The 6,841-nt window shown below is 39.7% G+C and overlaps 1 pseudogene; it reads right to left on the bottom strand.

Annotated features, from left to right (window-relative positions):
* Positions 1-488: 488 nt before the first annotated feature.
* Positions 489-6,841, bottom strand: part of LOC119430796 — an 8,568-nt pseudogene continuing 2,215 nt past the window's right edge.

Here is a 6,841-nt window from a genome sequence, read left to right on the forward strand (position 1 = left end):
GGACATGTTTAGATGAAAAGTTTGTTAGCTGTTAGCCACAGTGCTGCTAACTCAGTCCTCACGTTGTAGCTGTCTGCAAACTATGAAATGGATTTCCTGAATGTGAGGCGGGTCTTATTACTCTGGGTTCATGAGACACGCTGCCGTTCATGAAATCCATTACATAGTTTGAAGCCAACATGCATCATGGATCGGAAATATCGGCAGGTGGATCGGAAAATCTGATAGTAAATTATGCTGGTATCGGAGGCCGATAACAATACTGGATCGGATCGGCCCCATCCTTAGATATAAAGTCATTTATTGATTTACCCGATTTTCAAAACATAGATTACTTTACTCAACAAACTTGTAAGGTAGAAATAAAATTATTTTCTCAATAGCTGTAAAATAAATAAATCAAGTTAATTGTAAATTTTATATTTACAGTTTTACCTAGTAATTTACTTGGCAGAATAATTACATCATTTAAATTTGCTGATCATTGTTCAAAAATAGTTTCTGACAATTGCATCCACTGTGATGTCCACTCACTCTCTCATTCTGTGCGAATGTTGGCGGCATGTTTTCATTTTCAGCTGGTTCAGGCGCATCATTAACCTCATCACAGAGAGGGACATTCTGTTTTGCAGCAATATTGTGCAGGACAATACAAGCGAGTATTATGTCACACACTCCTTGGGGTTCCACTTGCAAGTACTTGAGAAACGCAAAGCCTCCCATCTTCAGAACTCTGTTTAAACACTCAATAGAACACCTTGTTTAGGAATGAGCAGTGTTGCAGCGTACCTGCTAAGGTATGTTTGGGTCAAGAAAAGAGGTCATCAGTTGAAGTAGGAGTGGATACGTGTTGTCTCCTAATATGCCATCTGGTTGGTTGTTCTGGAGCCTTCTGGACTGAGTGCTTTTCCTCAGGATACATGCATCATGGACAGACCCAGTCCATTTCACAACATAGTTTATGATGAGAATGTCAAAATCACTCACAATTTCTATGCCTATGCTGTGCCTTCCCTTCCTGTCGATGTACTCCCACTCTCTCATGGGGTGGGGGGGCTTGTATACACACGAGTGCAATAGATTAATTTCAGTTCAGCTTATTTACATATAGCGCCAAGTCACAACAGAAGTCATCTCAGTCATCACACTGAACAGAAACATTAACATGTATAAAAAAGTAAGTTAATAACATTAATTATCTGAGGAGCAGACTGCTTTGAGTTTAACTTCATCAGACAGTAGATAAACCCAACAGTACTGGACATGTTCCCTAAAAGTATGAACCTGTGTTTGGTCTGAGAAATGTGGTTATTGCCTGGAAAACAGACACTGACTGGCCAGGCTGGCCAAAGTGACACAAAGTTATTCACAGTTTTGTCCACTCCAATACTCTCACCAACACCTTGGTAAAAAAAGACCAGATGCATAGAAGTGTAGAGCTATAAGGACTTGTTCTTCCACAGACAGACTGTGACTCCTTCTGGTTCTGTTCTGAAACCCTGACCTGACAAGTTCTACAATGTATTTAATATCAGCATTCACAAATGGAAACTGAGCATAAAACAAATATTTTTTCTTACAGTGGTTTTGTACGCGGGCAGCACGGTGGCGCAACTGGTAGAGCTGCTGCCTCTCAGCGAGCAGGTCCTTGGTTCAAACCCCGGTCCAGGGGCCTTTCTGGGTGGAGTTTGCATGTTCTCGCCGTGCATACGTGGGTTTTCTCCGGGTACTCCGGTTTCCTCCCACAGACCAAAAACATGCATGTTAGACTGATTGGTAACTCTAAATTGTCCCTAGGTGTGAGTGAGAGAGTGAATGGTTGTTTGTCTCTATCTGTCCCTGTGATGGACTTGCGACCTGGCTAGGGTGTACCCCGCCCCTCGCACAGTGATTGCTGGACATGGGCACCAGCGACCCCCGTGACCCAAAATGGAATAAGCGGGTAAAGATAATGGATGGATGGATGGTTATGTACGCTCAGAATACACCCTTCTTCAGTATACGGTCCTGCTGAAATGGTTGTGGTGATGAACTACACCTGTCCTGTCATAAGCCCTGTGTTAGTCCTCTGGGGAAGACTGAATGACATGGCTGTTTCACAAGATAATTTGCTTTACCTTGTTCTCTATTAGGGTGGCACATTTGGTAGAGCTACCGCTTCTCAGCGATGAGGCTTCTGGATCAAATCCAGAGATGAGAAAGCTTGTGTCTTTTTTGGTGGTGGATTTGATTTGCAGAGGCAAATCATTTACTTAAGGGAGTGTTGCCGCCTCTTGCTCCAGTCCTCAAATGTATCACCCAAAATATGTGTTGTGAATGAATCTCTACTAACTGTCCAGTGGACCTTGTGACCCAGACCCAGAAAGGAAGAAAAGGATAAAAATGGATACATAATTGGTCAAAGTGACAAATTGGTAAAAACTTGAAATTTCAAAAGCTTTGTTTGCAGAAACCATTCAGGGCTTTCATGTCATCTGGATTTCGTTTTTTTGTTAAAAAAGAAACGTTTCGCCCCTCATCCAAGAGGCTTCGTCAGTCTGAGGCCTAGCCATCTGGTATTACCCAGAAGCCACCCTGACTCTTGTGTTTCAAGCCTGCCTCAGATACCCCTGAAGTCTGGCCTTTTCACTAATGGTTTCAAAAACACAAAGTTTGTTTTCTCAGTCATCCAGGTATATAATTATATACCTGGATGACTGAGAAAACAAACTTTGCATTCAGGGCTTTGTTACTCCACAGATAAACATATCCAGTGTCTAATATGTTGTTTGCTAAACCCATCCTGAAACGTGACTTCTTTTTTACTGGATGAACAATTAGAATGAGGAAATGTCTCATTTGAGCTTCATGTATTTAGTTAACGTTCCTCCTTGTAAAGATAACTCACTACTATTTAGTGGCCCTTGAACAACTATTTTCTTGTACAGCCTCAGAGCACGAATGCTAATGGGAAGTGTAATGAGGCTGACCCAGAGGCCCAGTGTAATTTGAAGAGCTGTTTAAGTAACTCATTGATTTTAAAGGTAATCTTTAGGAGTTGGGAGAAAGTTGATGAGAGGAAGAACTGCTTTTAAGAGTTGGAGAGCGGCTGCAGAGAGATTTTTCAATGACTTACTTATGATGTATCATAGGTTTGTATCATCCATACTCAAAGAAAGCACAGAGAGGAATGTCACTACTTTAAATATAAAAAGTAAGTATTTCTGCTTGCTGTTGTTACTTGCTCACACACACACACCTACGCACACACACACACACACACGCACACACACACACTCAGAAATAGTCAAATATCTGCATTCCTTTTCTCCGTGCTCTATTTTTTGTCTGTTTTGTCTGTACTTCTGAAGGAATTCTCCATCTATCTAATTCCCCTCTTGGTTCTTTTATATTGAGGCTGGGCCCTGTCATATTCCATGTCAAAGGCTTTTTATTCATTGAATATCAAATCCTCTGTGTCTTGCCTGGCGCTTTCCTCTTCCTGTTCAGCACCATGCATATTCAGGAGCCAGCAGCAGGGCCGTAAGGCTGGCTAGCCCTCCAAAATCCATGATTGTGGGCATTAGTGTCTATATTTAGGTGTTAAGCCGACCACACAGTAGCCAAGACTGAGTGTGCTGGATGAAAATATGTGGTTAGAAGTGAACTTTCCATTTTCTGCTGATATTCTTTATTTAATTCTCTCTCCGTCTGTTTCAGAGGCCTTCTCGTTTGGCTCTAGAGGCAGCACATGGTTTCCAAAAGTACCAGCAAAGCTTGGGATGTCTTGCTGTTAGGAGCTGTCCCACTGCAACTCGTTGCATACTGATTTAGGTTTTACGGCTGACTTCAAGGCAAAAAATAAAGAAAAAACCAACTGTTGTGAATTAGTCATTGACATGCTTGGTTCACAGTATCAACAATAAAATGTAAAAAAGAATACAACACACACACAAATGGAGACAAGTGATTTAATTCTCTCATTTTTATTTTCTATTTTTGTCCTACATTTTAGTGTAATATTTGACATGGTTAAATATCTTCCAATTATGCTGGATATTTTATTTTTCGGTCATTTCCCTGATAAAACTCTTAGTTTCTTTAAAGCAAAAAATACATTGTAATTGTGATATTGTTTTTGGAATTTATGTTTGTGGCAAAATCCTGTTTCTGTCAGCAAAACTTTTATTAGATAATTAAATATAATTATCTAATTATGTGAGCAACAGGATTTTTGGATCAAAATCTCAATCACTAGTTTTACATGTTCAAGTCAAAGTAGAAAAAAGGTCACTATTTTATGCATATTTTCCTTGTTTTATGATCAGCATAAGATTTTTGAGTCATCATTTTCTGTTTTTCTTAGACACTTATTTTTTGTTGAGCATGGATCTTTCGCTCATGCAAATGTCAACATTACAAAAACTGTAAAGAGGAACCTTTTTTCTCATTTTAATTCAGTTTACCATAGTCCCTCGCTTCTTCACGGTTCATTTATCACGGACTCGCTCTATTGCAGTTTTTCAAAATAAGATTGGACATGACACACAATTGGCTGACTAATGAATGAGCCACACGATCGGCATGGACTTTTTATTTAAATTAAATTATTTGAAATTATTTAGCACCTCTGCTCTTTGTAGCCTCACTGTTCCACCAGCCTCCCTCTCATTCTCACACATGTACTCTGTTTTACTACGGCTGACTTTCATTCCTCTTCTTTCAAGTGCATACCACCACCTCTCCCAGTTCTCTTCCACTTGTTCCCTGTTCTCACCACAGATCACGTCATCTGTAAACATCATAGTCCATGGGGATTCCTGCCTGACCTCATCTGTTAATCAGTCCATCACCAGAGCAAACAAGAAGGGGCTCAGAGCTGATCCTTGATGCACTCCCACCTCCACCTTGAAGCTATCTGTCACTCCTACAGCACATCTCACCACTGTCCTACTGTCTTCACACATGTCCTGTACCAGTCTAACATACTTCTCTGCCACTTCAGATTTCCTCAAGCAATACCACACCTCCTCCCTCGCCCCCCTGTCATATGCTTTTTCTAAATCCACAACCTTACAGTCTCCAATCTCCTTCAGGTTTGCTCTACTACACAGTCTACCTGCGTACTCATTACTCCACTTTTGTAGGTCACTCTATGTTCCTCCCTCTTTTATAAGTAAGTGTTGACTACAGCCATTTCCATTATCTTGGCACAATCCACCACCATTTGTCCTTCCTGGTTTCTTTCCTTGACACCAAACCTACCCATCACTTCCTCATTCCCTCTATTTCCTTCATCAACATGTCCATGCATCTTACTCCTCTCTCACATCCAACTTGTGGAGCATAATCACTGACAACATTTAGCATCAAACCTTCTACTTCTACCTTCAGGCACATCACCCTATCTGACACTCTTTTCACCTCTAATCCATTCTTTGCCAACTCCTCCTTCAGGACCAGCCCTACTCCATTCTTTTTTCTATTCACACCATGGTAAAACACACATGATATATTATTGGAATGACAACTATGATGTAATTTGACCAAACCATATGATTAAAATAATGCCAAACTTTACTATAATATCTATGAAATTGACACAAATTTCACCATTTGGCGTTTTACAGATTAAGTTGACTTTGGCAGTCATCTTTACAGTAATTGACTCCAGAGGCAGAGAGGCACATCAAATGATAACTTTCTGAAATTTTCATTAAAGCATGTGTATTGGTTCATGAAATATTTTGTTAACAATGTTGACTGCAAATACTTCTGCAAATAGATCTTGCACTATGTTTTAACACAGACTATTTGGGATTAGCTTCAACTACTACCACACCAAATTTTACTTCCAATACATTTTTTTCAGATTTTTTGTTTTTATGCAGCTAGTGGTTCATGGGTACTTTTACAAACAGTAAGACACATAGACACATGCACACACACACACACAGAGAGAAAAAAAAAAAAAAAAAAACTAGAAGTGTTTTAAGGCTTTATGTTGTGTTTGGTTTCTTCCATTCCAACCAATCACTGGACACCAACTCCTAATGTGAGCCTATCATGTTACAGTTCATTCTTTTTAATAAATCATTATACAGCTGCATTAAAGATGAAAACACAAGAAAAGCTGATGTAGAAGCTAAAACAAACCCCACAAGAGCATATCTTTGAATATGTCCCCTGCAGTTTCTTTAATGTAGACAAAAAAAATATGGAACTGTCTCCAATAAAACTATGAAAACATTCCTATACTCTGAAAATTCCTTGTGTTTTTAATGACGTCAACGAGCAGTTTACGTAAAGTTTCAGGACTGCATTATGCTCAGGTTTTCATGCTTACATATGAAGAGAAATAAGACTAGACAAAGAAAATATTTACTGATGAAAACAGAAGTAGGACAGAGAACAATAGATAAAATGGATGGACATAAACTGTAGGTTGTGGGAAATGTGGAACAAAAAATGTGAGATAAGGAAACAGTAATGGTAGAGGGCAGAGAAAGAGGGTTCTACAAGATAAACGCTCTGTTTCTGTGTGTGTACGTATGTGTGTTGTGTACTTTTGTGTTGTGATGGCATCTGGCAAACCTAGCGTGTCTTTTTAATTCTACTGAGTAAATAATGCCTCTGACAGTGTCCAAAATTTATATAAGTGGACATACAATCAGTTCAGATTAACATGCACAAAGCCCCTGTGTGTGTGTGTGTGTGTGTGTGTGTGTGTGTGTGTTTGTTTGTGTACTACTGGAGAATTGCTGTAACATGACAGGTCACTGACTTTCTCTCTTAATGTAGCTTTCTACCAGTTTTCTCTCTCTCTCTCTCTCTCTCTCTCTCTCTCTCTCTCTCTCTCTCT

The sequence above is a fragment of the Nematolebias whitei genome, chromosome 1 (genome assembly GCF_014905685.2).
Source record: "Nematolebias whitei isolate Nwh7 chromosome 1, NemWhi1, whole genome shotgun sequence".
Classification (NCBI taxonomy): Eukaryota; Metazoa; Chordata; class Actinopteri; order Cyprinodontiformes; family Rivulidae; genus Nematolebias; species Nematolebias whitei.